The sequence below is a fragment of the Anabrus simplex genome, chromosome 5, assembly GCF_040414725.1.
Source record: "Anabrus simplex isolate iqAnaSimp1 chromosome 5, ASM4041472v1, whole genome shotgun sequence".
NCBI lineage: Eukaryota > Metazoa > Arthropoda > Insecta > Orthoptera > Tettigoniidae > Anabrus > Anabrus simplex.
This window is the reverse complement of record NC_090269.1, coordinates 85450525-85471256: the sequence shown is the minus strand read 5'-3', so window position 1 is coordinate 85471256 and position 20732 is coordinate 85450525. Positions and strand designations below refer to the sequence as shown.

General features: G+C 40.4%; 1 protein-coding gene across 1 annotated transcript in view; it reads left to right on the top strand.

Moving 5' to 3' along the window:
- The window catches only part of Ccn, a 1015103-nt gene that overhangs the window by 27600 nt on the left and 966771 nt on the right, over positions 1-20732 (top strand). The window lies entirely within an intron of this gene.

Here is a 20732-nt window from a genome sequence, read left to right as displayed (position 1 = left end):
CATGACGCTGGGTAAACCATGTTCCAGCCCTCACGCCAGAATTAAAATGCTTCGGAGAGCTAAAAATCGAACCCGTGGCCTCGGGGTAAGCTTTTTCAATTGCTTTACATCGTAATGATTCCGAGAGGTCTTAAGGTAAAGATAGGGCAAGGCTAAAACTGGGAAGTAAGCCTTAATTCGTCACCGTTCGGGCAAACGGTCATATCTCACAATGCTCTTCCTATCCATTACTTTTATTATGACTGGTCACGTCTCCAAGCCACATACTGATATGCAGTTTATCAGAACAATTTCCATTGTGTTTCTAATAGTATGCTAACGTGTAAAGGAAACTGAACCTTAAATACATTATACTTTAGGAGTGCGTAAATAAGATATGCAACCATACATTCCTAGAGGCGGTACGGTAAGACTTATTTTCACACGTAAGCAAAGGAAAATTTACACAAGGAAAATTGTTCTGATGGACTGAATACCCATATATGGTTGAGAGACGTGACCAGTCATAAGGAAAATAATGCATAGGACAAGCATTTTGAGATACGACCTTTTGCCCGAACAGCGACGAATTAATGTGTAGCCCCTCAAAATTGCATAATGTGAAAATGGGATACCACGGAAAACCATCATCAGCCTTACAGAGAGTGGACTTATAAATCCATTCCAGTATCTCCCTATTGCAAGCTATACGCTTCGAACCGCGAACCCAAGCTGCTCAGTGGTAAGAGTTAGACACGCTATTCCTTCATAGAAAGGATGTCAGTAGAATAGCGTATTAACCTTTCTTCCTGCAACAGACGCAGTTTTTCATCGAATCAGTATTGCATATCGCTGGTCACAGTAAAGAGATTTTGAGTAGTCTTGAAAGCTGCAGAGCCGGGAACAGAGCCATCCCGCCATCTTGTCCAACAACATCGCACAAGACGCTAGGGTGATTGTGTGATAGTAATGTGTATCAATCACCTCCCATAGTTGAAGCCATATTAAACTGATTTACTGTGCAGCATCCTTTCTCACTGACTTGATGCCTTCGGCTTTGTATCTGTTGTAGTAATAAACATTGCTTACTGAGCGAGTTGGCTGTGCACTTAGGGGCACGCAGCTGTGAGTTTGCAATCGGGAGGTAGTGGGTCGAAACCCACTGCCGACAGTACTGAAGCCGATTTTCCATAGTTCCCCATTTTCACACCAGGAGAATGCTGGAGCTATACCTTAATTAAGGACACGGACATATTCCATTTTTAATTATTTGCTTAACGTCATACCGACACAGGTAGGTCTTATGGCTACGATGGGATAGGAGTAGAAGGAAGCAGCTGTGGCCTTAATTAAGGTAGAGCCCAATCATTTGCCTGGTGGGAAAACGGGAAACCATGGAAAGCCATCTTCAAGTCTTCCGACAGTGAGGTTCGAACCCACTGTCTCCCGGATGCAAGCTCACAGCTGCGCACCCATAACCTCACGGCCAACTCGCCCGGATTTCCAACTCCTAGGTCTTTCCTATCCTATCGTCGACATAAGAATTATCTGTGTTTGTGCGACGTAAAACAAATTGAAAAAATACTAGTTAAAAAATTAAAAGAGTTACCAATGCGATTGAACTCAAGGTAATGCTGCTTTCTTCTGAACACATCAAAATACAGTATTTTGAAAAGCAATCAGATCCTCCACAAGTGAAATCACGGACGACATAGATAAAGGACTTTCAGCTTTATTTCTAAAATAAGAAACTTAATTTATCTCTTTAACTATCATTATAAAATGTCTTTGAGCAATTTAACTCTAAACTCCAGTCTTATTTACTTTTCCTTCTGATGTGATTACACTCTCTTGTTCAAGCTCTCTAGCTCTCTGAGATAAATTACGAATCTTGCCCTGTACCTGAGCAAGAATGTTGTATACGTACGATGTTTAATAAATTAAGAACAGTGAAGGTAGTTTACATTTGTAAGTGAATGTTAATTGCTTTGGTTATCCAAAGGGAATATTAAAAGTAGAAGCTTGAATAGGAATTAATATTCGCATTAGGTCGTAATTTACAGGGCATGTTATCTCTTGGAGGGATAGCCAGGCTGTGCACCTGGCTATATTATTTTATTTTATGCGGTGGTGAAGCAGTTATTTATTTATTTAGCGTATGGCATACAAATACATTATCACAAAAACCAAACTACAAGCAAATATCTAGATCTTGTATGTACTCAATACATTTTGGGGTTGCCATCAAGAAGTCTTCATATGGCCCTCCATATGCTCAGATGCTGCATTCCTCCCTGTTGTGTTTAATAGTTTGTCGGTTGAAGCAGTGTCCGAACATGACAGAACAAGAATTGCTAAATTTCTCCCTTGCTAATTGATGTATCGAAAATCATAAGAAAAATGTCGTCAAGACTTCGGTGGTGCGCGAGAGCCGAGTGGCATTGGCACTGAATTTTCACCAAGATAGCCGTGATTTGAATCCAGGCCTATGCATATAGGATTCTTGACATGAAAATTCAGATATTTATGCTTTGGATTCCACGCATTTGCTACCATCAAAATAATAACAGTTATGTAGAACTAATAGCTTGCCTCCGAAGAATAATTTGACCAACCATAACTAATTATGTAAATAAAATTATAATTATAATACTTAGCAGCAATATTCGTCTATCAACATTATTATTATTATTATTATTATTATTATTATTATTATTATTAATAATAATGATAATAATATTGGTTTCATGTTCCAATAACTACAATTACCGGTATGGTTCTCGGAGACGCCGAGGTGCTGAAATTTTGGCCAGCATGAGTTATTTTACGTGTCAATAAATCTTCTAACACGAAGCTGACGTTTTTGAACACCTTCAGTTACCACTGCACTGAGGCAAGTTCGAACCCGGAAATTTAGCGTTAAAAGCCCAGTGCTCTCACGTGCTGTTCAAGTGGCCTTCCGTCTTTATCGCGATTATAATACAACATAATGTTAATTATCTGGCTTGCGGAATCTCTTCCATTCTTAACCATTTCAAGACAAGATACCGTTCCACCTACTCTAATTTTCTTTCTGTTTTCTAGAATTTCGACACCCACACTATCAGTCGACTATTAGCCCTCGTTTTTGTCAGTAGTCTCCCAAGAACTACCCTATAAAAAGCCCTGGACTAATCAATTGCGATTATTTGATCTCTTGAATTTGAAATACCGCTGTTGCTTAGTCGTGCAAAGATAGTCATTATAATAAACAGTTAGCCAGTTGCTTTTACGTCGCACCGACACAGATAGGTATTAAGGCGACAATGGGACAGGAAAGGCCTAGGAGTGGGAAGGAAGCGGCCGTGGCCTTAATTAAGGTACAGCCCCAGCATTTGCCTGGTGTGAAAATGGGAAACCACGGAAAACCATTTTCAGGGCTGCCGACAGTGGAGTTCGAACCTACTCTCTCCCGAATACTGGATACTGGCCGCACTTAAGCGACTGAAGCTATCGCAATAATGTAGTCTTCAGATTACAATATACATATTTATAGTACATTGAGTGTTTGAAAAAGAAAAGATATATCTGTGATTCTTTCTGTCGGTTTAGAAAGCCCTCAGTTCATACTGGACAGCAACATTTCGAAAACTATATTCTTGGTAATCAGCAAGTAGGTCACCAATGCCTTTATCAAATTGGAGGAAAAATCCTTTGAAATGGTGTCATAACCCAAGCACTTAGAATATTGATTAACACAGCAGTGGGAATTTAGATGTAAAGATCAAAACCCTAATCGGATTTACAGAGAATGTTTCTGAAAAGAAAAATGTGTGCAATTGTGACACCCAATTCGAAAATCCTTGGCTTGTTCTGACGTGTTCTTTACAGTGTCGAAGGTCTGACAGTAAAGAAAGAAGAAGAAGAAGAAACTGCGATAAGAGGAAACCTTGGCTTTGTCTCTCAGAACTGTTTTTCCTGCTTGCTCAGACTCTCGTCAGATCTCTTCCTAACTAGTACGGTCTGTGAAAACAAACCATCAGTTTAAATTACGCTCCGAATTCCACAAGTTTCTAACCATCCTCTTAAAGCCTATGATTACACAAAATATGAAAAGTATGCTCATCGATTACCGTACGGTATAGTCACAAGCAAATCGCATTGAATGTATGCTAAACACAGAGCTAGCCGATGACAATACATAAAGAAACATTCTAGAACAGAGTGAGAGAGAAGCTCTCCAGAACGAGGCGACGGAACACCTACGCTCCCATCTTCAGTCCAGTGAATGCCTCCGTCCACATTTGTATGCTAATAACACAATGAATATAAAACGGTCGTCTCCCGGATAGTGTTACGTTGGCTCCTGTATGGTGTGTGGAGTTTTATTTAGAGCGTCCAAAAATTCTCGCAAATCATCAGAGATAAAACGCTCCCATTGTTCCACTGGCAGCTTTAGACATGGTAGTCAATAGTCCTGGGTACTTTCTGCTAGTAACAAATATTGTCTTAACCTTCCATATTAAAATTAACTCTCTGTTACATACTGTATACTACACACTGAGATCTCATGGATCCAAATTTTTGATGTGATAACGTCTTAAGATTCCACAAATTATTCGAAGACAGGATCAATACTGCATCGACAAAGCAGAGCAAAGTTTCTGTCCCACTAAATCTGACAGTACTGGTGTATGGTTCTGGGACAGACCCTAATGAAACGAGACCTTCACAAGATAGAACTCAACCAGATGAGATGCCTCCCGGAACGTTCCATTGTACCTGAAAACTAGAAGCATCACCTGACTTGTGACACAGAGACACGATCAGCAGCTGCATGTCATGGGAATAAAAGTGCTTCGCTGGCCAATGGGTTACACTCCACTGGATCACCTCAGAAATGAGGATGTGCTGAGGATGTTTGGCGTGGCCTCACTTCCTCGTAAACTGTGAGAGAATCGTCTTCAATCGTACGGTCATATACAGAACAGCAGGAGCTCTACGGTACTAGATTTATTCACTGAGGGATGAAGACCACGAAGGCGGCCGTCGTATTTTATCATCATCTTATTCTTCTTCTTAGTTCCCTGCCTGACGAAAGCTCGGAATCTACTCCGAAGCCGCTACAATGCTGCAGGTGCAGTTGAATTTTGGACTTCATTAATATTTTTTATCCAGGTTTTCTCTCTGTAGCTGTGATACGGGTTTGAGTTAGTGAGCCTTAAGTTACTTATGTCACGATCGATCTGTTTCGGCCAGATCTTCATGGGTGCTCTCCTTTTAACTTTCCACCAAGCTGGTTGCTGCCGCGAAGGAAACCTTTGTGGCATCCTGTTCTCATCCATACGACAAACATGGCGAAACCACCGAAGTCTCCTTATCCTGATTGCTTTTCTTAATAGTTGGTTGCTCATCACATCGTTTTCGGATGGTTTCATTTAGTAAGTGGCGACGGAGGGCTATGCCAAGAATCTGACGGAGGCATCTTTTCTACCTCCTGGAGGTCTCGTTTCAGAGGTTCATGTCTCTGTACCATACACAAGGACTGCAGAATTAGTGTGCGCAACAGCCTGTCTTAAGACTGATGTTATTCCACTTCCACAGACACCGCCTAAGTGATGCCAGTATTTCCGTTGCCTGTCCAATCCTGTTATTTACTTCTTCACTCGATGCCACTTTGTTTTCCGAGATCCGTGGAATGATTATGATTGAAATGCCGGAATCGTGCGACAGGTGAACCTGCGCTTCATCCATCGTTAGGGTTTTGGTCATGTCTGCGTTTATCTTCAGACCATATAACGAAAAATGTTATTAAGTGGGATAAATGCTAAGGAGAAGAAAAAGTTCTCATAATTCGGTCCGTAGGTATGGTTGCTTGCTAGGAAAGCTGGTCTATTGAAAGTCGGAAGGAGTCTCAAACCTTCGTACCATAAGAATTGACCGATAGATTTCGTTTGAAATGAGCGAGTTGCGCAGCTGTTAGGTTGCATTCGAAAGATAGTGGATTCTAACCCCACTGTCGGCAGCCCTGAAGATGGTCTTCTGCGGTTTCTCATTTTCACACCAGGCAAATGCTGGGGCTACACCTGAATTAAGTCGACGGCTGCTTCCTTCCCACTCCTAGCCCTTTTATATCCCATCGTCGCCATAAAACCTACGGTAGTTGTGACGATGCGCGACGAACTGTAAAGCTATTAGCAAAAAAAGAAAGGGTGAAAAGAATAAGATTTCGTTCGTTTAGGTATCAGCGTGTGCGGCTTATCTTCCACTACGTTAACTAGGTGTACCAGATGGCAGAGGTGTCACACATGGGGTGAAGAAGAGGGTATCGGATGCGAAGTCAATTCGAGAAGGCGCTAAGCTTACATTTGTTTTCTGATTCATGTGCAATAAACGACATTTGCTTACTAAACTAAATGTTTACCCAACGTTGGCGGATTTAGCACGTAGTAGGAGCATAATTATATTTCTGTCCTCTCACGTTGCTGTGCAATTTAGTTGGGTGTGCTCTCTCTGTTAGCAGCTCATTGGATGTGGAATGATTATGATAGCGAAGCAGGGAGAGAATGAAACCCCGCTTCGGAACTTTAGGCTACTCCTGTCGAGTGGCATCAAGGAGTCTGCTCAAGGCTTAATGTCCCCATCCGACGGACAAATCACCATTAACAGCGCTATATGCCCTCACTCCATTTTAGCACTTTGGAGAGAAGAAGTCCTGTATCTTGTACTTTACACAAGTGGTCCTTGGAAGCGAGGTGGTTTATACCAGGCGGCCCGCAAAGCCGTACTTTCTACTTTCAAATGTCCCGCATGCACCAGTGATGCATGGGATGCCTAATCACTTGTTTCCGAAGGAGCGCTACAACGTGCTGTATTTCGGATGTTGTGAAACAAATACCAGCCATTTAACTGCACACGTTGCATAACAGGATGCATTTGTGAATACGCAAAGATGCAGAAAATAAAATGTAATGAATTTTTATTTTATACACGTGAAGACATTCCACTCTAAAAAAAGAGTTGTTTCTATGAAACAAAAACTAATACTGTTAGGCGAAATGCGTGAGTAGGACAGAGACGTCTGTTAGGAAACTCCTCTGCATACCTTCTGCGAGCTTCGGCTGCATTCCAACCAGATTCTTCATAGATTAAAATGATGTATGTGTATTCTCGTTGCTAAACACACTAGCTATTGCCGCAATGCAGACAGTAAATATAGTGCTGATGTACCATACACCATCCTAGTACTACGCGGTAGAAAATGAGTTTTACTCATGCAAGGGGTTGCATTAGACGGGTAGCGCTGAGGAACATGGTGCGAGTGACCGTCCGGTTTTTATCACTTCATATTATGACGTATCCTGCCTACTGGTAGATATGCCCCTGTGAAAATAAGTTAGCAGCCATCCCGTTCATCACTTTTGCATGCAGGGACATTTATAAGTAGAAAGTACGGTACTCGCTCGCCACCTAGTATGTACATGTGTGTGCGTTAATTTTCAAAATGAAGGAAATAACATATTATTTTACATAATCTCAGGCAGAGGAAAGGTGAAATGTAGCTTGAGATGACACAAGCGTAAGAACCGACGAAGAAACAGCATCAACGTTATGTGGTAATAATGCAGGATATGACAGTTTGGAATTTGTTGCAGGCAGGTCAACAATAAGGGACACTACCAGTACTTTTTAATATTTGATTTTCTGCTCAATATATTTTTAATAGTAAGTTTTAAATTGGAGAAGTTTTGTCGAGTTCAGACTGAGAGTAAGCCTTAAAATTGTTTTAGTAAAGGAGTACACGGTGTAGAAAATATCTACAGAGAGCGACATGCTTTCAGCACGGTCGGCAAACAGCCTATCAGTGTGTTGGCTACCGCCAACGTGGGATTAAATTCTATTCTGACTGGTTATTAATTAACACCGTGGTTACATACTGAGTATTGTTAGCTTTGAGGACAACTAAACTGATGGTGAAAACGCTGCTACGTTAACAGTAGCATTAATTTTAGGTTATTTGCAGTACTATGCTTTTATGCGGGTGGCATCAAACTGAATTATAAGGAGCATCTGCTTTGCCTAGTATATCGTCGTGTTAAAATTCCTGGCCTTGAAAATATTAACAATATATAAGCACTATGCCTGACCCAGCAAAAATTTTCACATTTTCAATATAATTATTTTTAAATGTAATATCATCGTGTCATTTTAGAAGACTGTATCATCTGGTATAGCTTAACCGGATAACTCATAAAGGGAATTTTTCCTGAGCGCTTAGAGAGTTCTTAGAGATGGCAATATTTTCAACTCTGTAACAATTCCAGCCTATAGAATTAATTGAGTACGATCTAATATTAACCCTTTAAATGTATTTATTTCATTAAATTGAAACAGTTAACGTTGAGGCCAGGCATCTCAAGCATCCGTGGACAATTTTGTGCGTTACTCATTTGGAACTAATGGCTAAGGCAGGTAATGGACTTGCTATCTCGGAGATACTTGGCAACAGAAGAAGGTGAACTGAACTTAGTTTCAGAAGTTTCGGCCAATCACGGACCAAACCTGCTCGGCCGCAACTCACTGCACACTTTCGTTAGTAGGGTTGGTCAAATAAAAATGTCACCCTCTCAATTAACTTGGAAAGGAGAGCCCCACTAAAGTATCAGCTGCTCAAAGATGAGTGTTAGTCATCGAGCGAATAACTGTGAGAACAAAGTATTCGACTTTCTGGGCGGAGGAAAATTAGTTGTGACACATGCCCTTTTCTTAGTTTACAGGTCAAATTGTTTATAATTTTTACTTTGATTCCATAATATATTCAGTCCCGACGTCAATATTTCTGGGAAAAGTACAATCGTTAATATTTTTGGGGGGGTTATCTGTCTTCGTGACCATCTATACTACTAATTTATTTTCCGGCAACCAGATTCCGCAGAAATAATTCACTACTTGTACATTCTTTAGACCTACGCCATTTCTGGCCAAATGTGAAGATGAATTTCTAAAATTTCAGTTCCAAATTGAAAAACTACTAATTTTACTGTCCAATTTCACATGAAAGTCCCCGTTTGTAAAGGACAAACTTAGTGCATACCACAGTAGAATTAATATTATGGTTACGCAGAGCATTCTAGTGATATCTTGGTTCTATATAGTTGGAATATCAACTTTGATTGTTTGCGTTATTTTAAGATGATCATCAGTTGAGCATTCGGGAGGTAGTGGGTTCGAACTCCACTGTCGGCAGCCATGAATATGGCTTTCCCTGGTTTTCCATTGTTACACCAGGGAAATGCTAGGGCTGTACCTTAATGAAAGCCACGGCCGCTTCCTTTCCACTCCTAGCCCTATCCTATTTCATTGTCGTCATAACACCTATCTATGCCGGAGCGACATAAAACAGATTGTAATCGTCAGTTAAAATTGTGACCTGATTTGTTAACAGTAGTTTGACCCCACTATGAACCTTGTATCGCTTCGTATTCTTGAGTTAAACAGACTCGTGAATCGCCAATTCAAGCCTCATATTCGACCCCCCCCCCCCCCGCATATCACTGAATGATGCCACTCGCTCCAACGCAAGGTCATGTTGAACATCGGTTACTACTTTGGAATATATCCGGTAGTTTAGAATATTATCCTCCTCTGTCCTCAGGTATCATATATGACACTTGTGGTCTTTAATTCTTGTCACTGCTCTGAATGTGAAATTATGGTTGGGAACTGTAGTATCATATACGATATGCCGTACGGGTCACGTTTTTCAACTCTTTGTAGTACTAGAAACATCCAAGTAGGATGCAGGAGTCGGCAACAATGGATTTTCCCGCTACCTTGATAGAAATAAAGGTAAATATTTATATCCACGTGTCTGTTGCTTTTATTTGTTTTGTGTTGTATAAGTATACATTTAAGTCAACGTAACATGGGATTATGTACAAAACGATACTTATTACAAAATACAATGAAGTATATAAAATAATATGTAGGTATCATCAGTGATACAGTGATGCAGTTGTTACAGATGACAATATTTTCTACTCTGCTCAATCACATTGATCGTCGTCATGTTTCGGATTGTGAGTATAATGGTTGTGAGGATGGGTTTTACGTCCAAATACGCCAACAGATGTGGTATACGATTCTCCACGGGGATCTGGTGATGATAAACCTCTAGGTCTAGCAGAATTCCTAGGGCTTTGTGAATGATTCTGCACTGCGAAAGACCGGCAGAAGGAGCCATGACCAATTAGTACGCGAAGATGGCAGGGTAGCGTTGGTAAAATGGTATGACAACAAGGGAGTTTACCCGACCTCTACACAGTTTGGTGTTCAGCCTGAAGGCGGGTGCAAAAGATGGTCCAAGAAGGACAATAAATATCTAATTATCAAGCTCCCGCTCTTGTGTTTCAGTACAACACCTACATGGGTGGAGTAGACTTACTAGACAGAGTGGTAGCTGAATATCCTATGCAGACAAGAAAAAAATGTGGACCAAACTATTTTCCATTTCTTTGACTCTTGTCTAGAAGAAGCCTGGCTAAAATTTCGAGCAGATGCAAGGAACCCTGCGAGAGGGCTTCAGAAGAAATACGTCTTAGATAGGCGTGACAAAACTCGTCTGAAAATGTGTCAGTGAACTGCCTGGTTTGGCGCCCTAGTGCTACACAGAAGTAAAAGACGTACCCACGCGAAAAATATTATAAAATTAGGCCCTTGATTTCTTTATAATTTTAAAGAATCCAAAATTAAATATATAAGGGATTTATTTGTTAAAATGCTCAGGAAACATGTGTATTAAATTTGACTAGCTTCTCCATGTTAAAACATGTCTTGAAAATATCTATACTCTCCTGTCGAAAGCAAGGAGTAGGACTGCGTTTACATTATTTAGGGGGTCTCCCTGTAATTGTTTTGAAGTGAACTTATTTTTCAGATTTAGAACCTTGCACTTCAGCTATGTGCAACTCAATGAGAACTGCAGTCTGTGTTAGTTAAACGTGCATTGGATAAGTCCAGCTTGTCCAGCAACATGTGCGAGGTCAATCTCACTATAGTAATTCATTAGTCATTATTATTCAGATATCATTCATTGGACCATACATTTGAGAACTTAGATTCATTCAATAGCTGAAACTAAAAGCATTGATCTGTTCAGATATGTCTCCCTTTTGGAATTTATAAAGTCCGTTTATTGATTATCTCAATAATATTTTGAAAAACGAATATTGTTTACCAACCATTTAAAAGTTTATTGTACATGTGAAAGTAAAACCATGGTCAATTTGATATCCCTAATCTTAAATATCGACTTCGGAAGTTACGAAAAATAATATTATAGTTCTACTATAGATTTAGCGTTTTATGTTAACGCTATTACAGGCGGGAAAATTTGTTTTAAAATCTGTATTTTGATGTTTATTTACATCTGTTTATAATTTTCGTAATTGTTAAAGTACTGAAGTTTATTATATGAAGTGTTTTTCCGATATGATATGATATGATGCAGCTTCTACCAGGAATTTTATGGGGCATTATCGCTGCTCCATCATAAGCCCGCAGAAGAGGTACAGAATATTGATAGCCACTGAGATTATAAAAGTGAGCTCTGAGAACCTTATATAACTAAAATTGTTGGAAAACACAAGTTATATAGATATTGCGTCACAAAAATATTTTTCTTGTATAGGGTCTCTCATATCAACTCAGATCGAATGCACGGTATTTGAACTCTGCACTACGGCAGGTGCCGTAGCTGAACTTAGGTCACGCGCGACCGCCTTACTTTAAGCGTTTATACAGTCTTATATGAAATCTCACCTTATAAAAGATGCTGGAAGTGTCATCATACCTGGGTTACACAGGTACTGTGTCTGGTAATCACATTCTAGCTGACGCGAGAGAGTTTTGCCACTGTTTCTGATTTAATCCGTAATGTTTCCTTTCAGTTTCTCCAATGACAGGAAATGTTCGATACATTTTTTTCCTTTCAGTTTACCCCACAGGCAAAAATCACACACTGTTAGATCTGGAGAACGAGGGGGAAACAGACCAACACTGATCATTCTGTCTGCAAACACTTCAGAGTTTGTAAAAAGGGAATCTTCTGCTGTATGAGTATGGCTGAATCTTGTTGAAACTACCTACGCGAATTTTCTTCCTCCGTTAACTGATGGAAGAACGGCTTCAAAATGTCCTCTTGGTGCCTTCTGCATTTACTGGCGTCCAAAAAGAATAGGTCCAATTATTCGTCTTGCACTATCAGCACACCTAACACCAATCATCCTATCATAATGAGGGACTTCATAAACAGCATTAGGATTTTCTGCATACCAATAGCGAGAGTTATGACTGTTCACACGACCATTAAGATAAAACCAGACCTTTCACATACGAAAATACGGTGTTTCAATGATAACTGTCTCACCATGTTAACAGCTGAGATTCAGACAGGCGACTCATGCTTGCAGGGTCGAACGCGTGCAGGCTGCTTGCAAGGTCAAGAACTATTCGCGCGACTCCCATACTGCAGCTGTCGTAGCGCAGAGTACAGACACCGTGCTATCTGGGTTTATATGAGAAACCCTGCATGTGAACATTGAAGGTCATGAGGATATGTATGAAGGTAAGTAGTGACCTTCCCAGTTCAATTGCTCAGAAACGAAGGAACGGAGCTCAGTCCAAATGTATCGGATAGTTTGCTGTCACACCAATAGATTGTCTGCAGGTGTACAAGTCATTAAACCTGAACATTGGCACAATGGCATTTGCAAATTAATTGCGAAGTTATTGAAGTCACGGGAGAACGTCAACATACTGGGCTGCCGACACAGAGGATCTAATCCACTATCTCCTGAATGCAAGATCATAGCTGTGTGTCTCTAACCGCACGTCCAGCTCGCTCGGTCCCAAAATGTTCAGGAAAGTCCGATATTGATGTAAGGGTAACGTAAGGTAAGGGTGTATTCTGTCCGAAGGTAGGTCCGAACCTCCGGAGAGGTGTGCTTGAGCCGGAGTTTACGTACGGTAGCGTGGCCAGTTCCTTTCCGCTCCTCCATTACCTTACCCCCCACCAAAAGCACGTGGCAGCCCATCCAAATCTTGATCACGTCCAGTGTTGCTTAACTTCGGAGATGTCACGGGATCCGGTGTTTCAACACGGCTACGGCCGTTGACGGATATTTATGTAGACTAAGGAAATGTAATTAAACTTTTTCCAAAAAATATGGTGTTTGGTCTCATCTTAAAGCAAAATTAAAAAAAAAAGTTTCTCTCAACATTCCAAACTGTAATGGAGATTTTTAAGATATAAAAATTATGTCTCTTTCATTTTCACGCCACTCATGGTCCTTCTCTTCCCACCTCCATTATCGTTATTCTTCGAAAGGACGGACCTCAGAGTAGAGAAATAAGAGATGACTATATCACTATACTTCCCCTTTAAAAAAATCATGTAATTCACTACGAAGTGTACTGTACGTTTGTCTACCATCTGATTACCCGTTGTTAAAACTTTGGCAGACGAGAAATACTCCGCGGAATTATTTAAGGTGAATCAGAGACACATGAGGTATCCTGTTCTTGCCAGCTCCCCCACAATTAACTGCACAAGTGCTAATGAATGGGAGGGATTGATTCTGGCTGCAACTTACTTCCCCAGACGCCAATTTCACGCCGACGATCCATTCACCGACAGTGGGAAATGGAACAAAAACTATGTGTGACGCGAATTGGAAGCTCTGCAGCCATCGCTGAATTAGCAGTACGAACTAAGTGGGAAGGATATACTTAAAGAAGCACAAAACACAGAGTAAAACAATATGGCTGGACAGTAGTGAGTAAAATGTATACCTTGTTCATCATCATAATCGCAAAAATTGTGCAGGATAGGAAACTTTATATTTCCCTCCGAACAGGAAATGCGATGGTAATTTTCAATACTTCTGAGCAAGAGCGCACTAAAGGCCTGATATAAAATCGAGTCGTCCAATATTAAAAATAAAACACACAAAACACATTTCTATCTGCATTTCTTGAATAACAACAACAATAGTAAAATTATAACATTTGTATTAAATATTTTGACGATTTCCGAGGCGGCAATTTGCCGGAATTATACTCCAGGTGATTTCCAGTATGTGTCGCTGAATCTATCAACGCATGTATAGTACCTTTTAGCACCTACAAGTACTACTGGACTACTGTAGGCTGAGAAGTGTCCGACTATGAAGAAAACTATGATGGAAGAACTGAAATCACTGAAATAAGAATTATTGAAAAGGTACTGAGATGAATTAAGGGTGAAAAATATTCACTGACTGAAATTAGACAACATTAGAAAAGGACAAATTGATTTCTATGTCGGCTCCTTGGCATAGGGATAGCGTGCATGTCTCTTACCCGGAGACTCCGGGTTCGATTCCCAGCCAGGTCAGGGATTTTTACCTAGACCTCGGGGCTGGTTCGAAGTCAACTCAGCCTACGTGATTATAATTGAGGAGCTATCTGAGGGTGAGATGGCGACCCCGGTCTAGAGAGCCAAGAATAACGCCCGTGAGGATTCGTCGTGCTGACCACACGACACCTTGTAATTTGCAGGCCTTCGGCCTCAGAATCGGTCGCTTGTTAGGCTAAGGTTCTTCGGGGATGTTGCGCAATGGGGATACCCTCAAAGACCTTCATTTACCTTAGGAAACTGAATGAAGTCGATAAGTGGACTGAAGAATATGAAATGGAGATCAACGAACTCCAAACTCCCTATTTCGTTTCGTATTTCTAACCTCTTTTGCTCTGATTTTATTCTATTTCGAATCAGACTGTTTTTGTTTGAACTTGGTGCATTTCAACTTAGTTTTGGAAGGCAATGTTTCCGTTTGTACTCTCCGTCACCCTGTGGATAGGAGCGGTAAATGAAATGGCGTATGGCTTTTAGTGCCGGGAGTGTCCGAGGACAAGTTCGGTTCGCCAGGTGCAGGTCTTTTGAATTGACACCCGTAGGTGACCTGCGCGTCATGATGAGGATGAAATGATGATGAAGACGACACATACACCCAGCCCCCGTGCCAGCGAAATTAACCAATTAAGGTTAAAATTCCCGACCCTGCCGGGAATCGAACCCGGGACCCCTGTGACCAAAGGCCAGCACGCTAACCATTTAGCCATGGAGCCGGACATAGGAGCGGTATAATACACTAACGAATTTTCTTACCTGTCGTAAGACGATCAGAGGCTCAAACCATGGAGAGTGGGTTGGCGACTACTGTTCCTCTAGTTGATTCTCGCTTTGCTTCCACTTACTTGTGCCAGACTGCTCAATTTCCTCTTTTCTATCAGACCTCCCGTGGACAACTGTTGGGCCTTTCCAAACCCAGCGGTAGTAGGATTGTGAGGCGTAGGGAGTCTTTCATCTGCATGTCCTACGTGGCCCCTCTCTTTCATTTGCCTACACCTTCATACTTCTAAGAGTCACACCTCTTCCCTATCCCCTATGACAGTGTTACTCAGAGAATGGTTGCGCAGTTCGATCCAGTACTAGGGTGCCATCCCCGAAAATCGACCGGAACATTGTCAACTCACCTCCACCACATTTGTCATTTTCTGCTGCTTTCTTCCCGGCGTTTGACATCCGCACACTGCCACAGCCGATTACCTGCGTCAAACTTGGATGATGTCATCGGTTCTAGATTCTATACTCTACACTCTTTATGGATGTTTTCGGCGTTTCTAGAGCTGTTTGTTATGATCTCCCCTGTACCTCCTCTCTTCAACTGGCCTAAATAAGCAGCTCTCTTAGCCTGCTACTTCGAGACGTTATCCAGCTGTTATGTTAAGCTGATGTAAATTTTCACACCAGTAGGACTTATTCTTCGACTATGACGTATTCACAAACTTCGCATGATTATGTTCACGAATCGTTATACTCGATTATGAAACTCTAAGGGAGTACCTGGAAGTCTAATTTCTTTGTTTGGAAGGCTGTTTTAATTTATGTGAAAATGAACTTTGTGTGTCAATACTCTCGAAAATTCCTGGTGTTTAAAATTACTTTATATTTTACTGCGTAATAGTCTTATCCTGAACTCGTTTACATTTATCCTGTTGGGATAAATGCATTTGTTACATCCAGTGTTTTCTTGAACTTGATATTTGAAATAGCTCACCATTTTCTAGTCAGGTGAATTCTTAAGCTATGCCCGGACTTTGTAATTTGTAATTTAAAGTGTTGATATTTAATTCATTTTCCTATTCTATTAATTTTTCTATCTTCCCTAATTTTTCTTATTTCACGTTGTACAGTTGGTTGGGAAATATCTATTCTGTTTAATGAGTGTAATTTTAAATGCTGTTCGGATGAAATCCAAATTGTTCCTATCACCCTTCTTTGTAACATTTTATTCGTGATTTGTTGTGAAATGTGTTATCTTTCGATATTTTGGTGTTGTAAATTTCCTAACTTCTTGTGTCTTGTGCTTCAATACATCTATTTTGTTCATACGAAGTTGCCAATTCTTCTTCATCCCCTAGTGATATTTCATTTTCCTGAGTGCTTGTGCATTCCTATTTATATCTTCCCCTTTGTACCATTCACGGTACACCTCTCGTTGCCCATCACATGAATATGTCGCTTCCACGGTCACCTTGTTTATCTTTCATAAATAATATTATAACAACCAACCCGATACAATTCGAAATACGAACATGGCCTTGAGTTGGATTAGGGGAAGCCATCTCGTGATAGATAGATAGATAGATAGATAGATAGATAGAGTTGTTTTATTTTAACTGGCAAAGTTAGGGACACGTGTCCCTGTCTCACACTTAAACAGTGAAATACATAAATAACATAAAAATACATAAAATACTGAATAAATGAAAAAAAAGACTGAAACAAATTACTACGGCCCTATGCTACCCTGCTGTACATAAAATATCTATTATAATACACAATATAAATTAACATTTTGCTTCCTACGAAGAAATTAACATACAACGTACAATGAATTACAATAATAATAATAATAATATAGATAAACCTACTAATATTTACAATTAATTTGTCCAATTCCAGAAATATATCACATTGACGAACGTTACAGTTTTCGTGTGTTTACTTTGGGTGAAAACATTACAAAATGGGGATTTGGGATAAGGATAACTATGCAGGAAGACCACAGCTGAGTACTCTCTAACATTATTTATGAATAATAATAATAATAATAATAATAATAAGAAGAAGAAGAAGAAGAAGAAGAAGAAGAAGAAGAAGAACCATTATGAGAAGAAAGCAAAGAAGAAGAAGAGGACTGTCGCACTACGAGCTCATTTCAAAAATATATTTTGAGCCCATACTTTTTTGGGACAGAGAAATTTAAGGCACAGATTGGAAGGTGGTGAGTTAGCTGACGAAAAGAAATCGTGCGTTCGCATGATGTCTAACGATCCGTAACGAACTAGGCTATTGAGAAGTAATGAATAGTCGAGAATTCTACAAGTTGCATTACGCCGCACCGACACAGATAGGTCTTATGGTGACGATGGGAAAGGAAAGAGCTACGAGTGGAAAAGAATTTGCCGTGCCATTAATTAAGGTGTGCAAATGGGAAACCACGGAAAACAATATTCAGAGCTGCTGACAGTGGGGTTCGAACCCACTATCTCCCGAATACTGGATATGGGACTGCAGCTATCGAGCTCGGTAGTCGAGAAGTTAAATCGGAAAAGTTGCGAGTTAATTTAATAGTGTATGTTCTCTATGACGAAGCTTAAGCAGCACTAATCGCAGCAAAGATACCGTGGAATTCACTTAGCAATCACACATTTCGGAATTTCCGAGATTAATACAGTAATCATACAGTTCCAGGTTATTCAACCCTAAGAATCAGCTATCTTTAGGTCTGTTACTGTACAACCATTAAAGAAATCCGAGGTAATTTGAATTACTGTCTTATACTGAGTATGGAAGATGAAACTACAGATCTCTGTGGTCATCGCGTGGCGAATTTACTTGTTGGCAAACTCATGAAGACCATCCAGGAAATCCTTTGTTGATTGCTTGTAGGATCTCAGATAAAAATAATTCCACCACAGCTTGTTTCATGAATGATGCTTTAAGAGTAATATGGCCAGGTGATGAACATAAATTTCGGGTTTTAATTTTAGACGCTGCAGCATTAAATCCTCCTAACTTATTCATCTCTGAAAATAGTTTATCCCAATTTAATTCATGGTACTTGTATTGTGCACGGGATTCAAATGGGGACAGTTTCCTAAAAGAAAGGCTCGTCAATAAATTACTTACAGAACCACAAGGACTATAATGGTACATCTGCGAAAATCCTCTCAAGTGATTATCAACTTAAGAGCATAGAGTGCTTACTACGGGACCCTGGTATTGCTTCTACTTTCTTGTTTCATGCTCTTCACTTTCATGCCGAAATCCGTTGGTTAAAGTGGCTGCGCAGTTTGGGTAACGTAGCTATTAGCTTGCATTCGGGAGGTAGTGGGTTTGAACCCCACTGTCGGTAGCCCTAAAAATGGTTTTTCGTGGTTCGATAGCTGTAGTTGCCGCTGTAACTTATTTAGGACCACGGCTGCTTCCATCCCATTCCTAGCCCTTTCCTATGCAATCGGCGCCAAAAAACCTACCTGTGCCTGTGTGGCGTAAAACTACTCGAATAAAAAATCTCCTCAATTATCGCCGATAATTACCTAATGTTAAGAAAGAACGGTGTTAATGATATATTTCCCATTAAAACACAATACCGAGCTCGATAGCTGCAGTCGCTTAAGTGCGGCCAGTATCCAGTAATCGGGAGATAGTGGGTTCGAGCCCCACTGTCGGCAGCCCTGAAGATGGTTTTCCGTGGTTTCCCATTTTCACACCAGGCAAATGCCGGGGCTGTATCTTAATTCAGGCCACGGCCGCTTCCTTCCACTTCCTAGGCCTTTCCTATCCCATCGTCGCCATAAGACGTATCTATGTCGGTGCGACGTAAAGCAAATAGCAAAAAGAAAACACAATTTTCACCGGCATGAGCATCTAACTGTGCTATTTACGGTTGGCCGCCATTATGAAAATACCAATTTTGAACTTGGAGTTGCTAATTAAATTGGCTGTCAGTCATTGTGCTGCGATGACCTTGGACGATCGAAGGACAGGAATGCAGGTCGGCGAGTAATGCTTGGTCAAGCACGCGGAGATCGGTATGCAAATGGAGGATCCCCCTGGAATCCTAACCGCAGATATTGCAATTACACCACGTAATTGAACCGCAATTATGTTCCACGTGCTTTTGTGTTTAAAAATGTCCAGCTTTAAGTGATCCCATTTGTAGGATTATAATGATTGTCATTACTGAATTCGTTTCAGTTATCAACGGCGAGCTGATCCGGACTTCAATTAGATAAGCATTTGGTCAAGCAATTAGAGCTGAACATATATTTTAAATGGTTAATACTTTCCGTTAAGTACAGGATTTTGTGTCATTCTATTGTAAAATTATGCAATGGTAAGAATGGAATGTTCTATACTTAATCTTAATTACCTTTTCAAACCTCTGTGTATTACCGAGTGTCCAAATGACACAGAGCTAAACTTTGTTTCATTCAAAAACCTGAATTACCGGGCAAGTTGGCCGTGCGGTTAAAGACGTGCGGCTGTGAGCTTGCATACTGGAGATAGTGGGTTCAAATCCCGCTATCGGCAGCCCTGAAGATGGTTTACCGTGGTTTCCCATTTTCACACCAGGCAAATGCTGGGGCTGTACGTTAATTAAGGCCACGGCCGCTTCCTTCCAACTCCTAGACCTTTTCTATCCCATCGTCGCCATAAGACCTATCTGTGTCGGTGCGACGTAAAGCCAATAGCAAAAAAACAATAACAAAACTGAATTCGAATGGAAATTATAGTTCATGTTCTACAGTGACACAAATGCAACCCTGCTGTTAGGTGATGAATACCTTGTTGACGATTAACCATGATGAATTCGCGTGTTGTGATGGTAGTGATGGTTGCTCTTCAATGCGTGCATGATTAGTTATTGGTTCACGGACCATTCATGGTAATTGACCTACGCGAAGACTGTAAGAGATGGCACTGTGGATCGTCATCCGTCACTTTTTAGTATCGCGAACCTGAAAAACAATGAGTTACGGGAAGCATCAGATTAAGTCAATTTCTTGATTTAATGAATCTGGAAAATGAATGTCATCTTTTTGTAAACTTTATATAGGTCTAACCCGCAAATTTAAAACTGAATCTCTAGAAATAATCAATATCAGTCCGGTGGTATTTGAAGGTGCTCAAATAAGTCATCCTCGTGATGATGGATTTACTGGCACGTATAGGAAATCCTGCGTGACAAATTTACGGCACCTCGACGTCTCTGAGAACCTTAAGAAAATGTAGTTAGTGGGACTTACAGCCAATAACATTATTATTAAGGAAGCTAATAGCAGCAGCATTGAAAGACAAATCATGGGAAGTTGCGGAGATAGTAGTCTGTATTGCAATAAATGGCTCCACTAGACGAATAGACATCTTGTCATATTCAAAGATCATCACAAATTGATTCATTATAGACCCAAAAATCGGATTTGAAACTGGAAGAAATCATCCAGGAGAAGTAAATTTTGAAAAAAAGAACATGTGCGGGCCAACAATTGGATATTTCAAGAAAAATATCATCTGAAACATCTAGAAGTAATAGGATATCTGATAGTGTATCACGGTGTTATTCCGAAACGAATTATATATATTGACAGTATATGAGTCC